This window comes from Mus caroli, unplaced genomic scaffold (genome assembly GCF_978045245.1).
Source record: "Mus caroli unplaced genomic scaffold, Mus_caroli_1 scaffold_3, whole genome shotgun sequence".
NCBI classification, from domain to species: domain Eukaryota; kingdom Metazoa; phylum Chordata; class Mammalia; order Rodentia; family Muridae; genus Mus; species Mus caroli.
This window is the reverse complement of record NW_028227258.1, coordinates 157511549-157513079: the sequence shown is the minus strand read 5'-3', so window position 1 is coordinate 157513079 and position 1531 is coordinate 157511549. Positions and strand designations below refer to the sequence as shown.

The following is a 1531-nucleotide window of genomic DNA, read 5'->3' as shown; positions in this document are numbered from 1 at the left end:
AAGATGAGAAATGAAAGCCAGCTTAAGAGCTCCTTCAGAGGTGAAACCATCCCTATGTAAGCTGTCCTTCCAACAAGTCACTGGCTCCGGGTACCCACCTTCCCCATGACTGGACAGCTAGCTTCAGACTTCGCCTTCTCACACCCTCCAGGTGGGGGTGATGAGTCAGCAGGGCTGGAGCTGGGCTACGTGAACCCTTGAAACTGGCTAAGTTTCCAAGGGCGTCCAGGTGGGCCTGGAATAGAACCAGACTTAGGGGTATTGGAAATCTCCCCATATTCCCCTCCATATGAGTTTCTATGGAGGGATGGCATACTGTGGAACTCAGGTTGGACTGGGTCTAGTCCCCAGGTTGGCTTGGAGACTTTGTAGCCTGAGGAGCACGAGTGGAGAACAACTCAGAGGGATTCTCTTTTGAGTCCTCTGCCGCCCGCCCCAGTGTACTTTAGTTGAAGAAGGTGGAAACAAGTCCAGAGGAGTCTCAAGACATGAAAGTCCCACAGAAGGATCTAGAGCAGTTTTCCAGCTGCTGCAGAAGAAGAGGATCACCTTGGGGTACACCCAGGCACACGTGGGGCTCACCCTGGGAATTCTTTTTGGAAAGGTGTTCAGCCTGACAACCATCTGCCCCTTGAGGCCCTGCAAATCAGCCTTAAGAACATGTATAGACTGCTGCCCCTGCTGAAGAAGTAGGTAGAGGAAGCACTGAACAATGAGAACTTTCAGGAGATATGCAAATCGGAGACCCTTGTGCAGGCCAGAAAGAGAAAATGTAAGAGAAGTAGCATTGAGAACCCTGTGAAGTAAAACCTGAAAAACAAGTTTCTGAAGTGCCTGAAACCCCTGCAATAGATCACTACCATCTCCATGCAGCCTGGGAAGGAGACAGATGTGGTTTTGTGGTTCTTTAACCAGTGCCAGAAGTGCAAAAGACCAAGCGTTGACTATTCCCAACAAGAAGAGTATCAGGCTGCAGGAACCCGTTTCCTGGTGGGGGTTAGGGGGCTGTATCCTTTCCTCTGCCCCTAGGAACCCACTTTGGTGCCCAGGCTATGGGAGCCCCCACTGCACCACACTATATTGTGTCCCTTTTCCTGAGGGCCAGTCCTTTCCCTCTGTCACAGTCACTGCTCTGGGCTTTCCCAAGCATTCAAACAGAGGAACCAGCCATTCCTGGGGATGATGTGAGCCAAGGCAAGGAAGGGAGACAAAGAGAACCTGGAGCTTTGGGATTAAAATATTTTACTGAGGAGAGATTAAAAGCACAACATGGCTGTGGGTAGAGGTGGGAGACGAAGTTCGGTAATTCTGTTGATCAAGAGCTTTTATTCTTAAATAAATAAATAAAAAGGCTGGGACACACAGTTTAAAATAAAAGAGTTCCTTCAATGCTGGTAAGTAAGGCTTTCTAGGGCACTTATTATCATGTAGGAAGGAGGAGGGATTATTGTGTTCTATTACCACTTAGCAGTTAATAGTGGAAAATAATGAGTGGGTCAGAAAGGCAAGAGGCTAGTGCCTGAAATTCTTT

The 1531-nt window shown here is 48.5% G+C and overlaps 1 pseudogene; it reads left to right on the top strand.

The window, feature by feature from the left end:
* The first annotated feature begins 307 nt into the window (after window positions 1-307).
* On the top strand, window positions 308-1183 carry LOC110291697 (POU domain, class 5, transcription factor 1 pseudogene; annotated as a pseudogene).
* The last annotated feature ends 348 nt before the right edge of the window (window positions 1184-1531 follow it).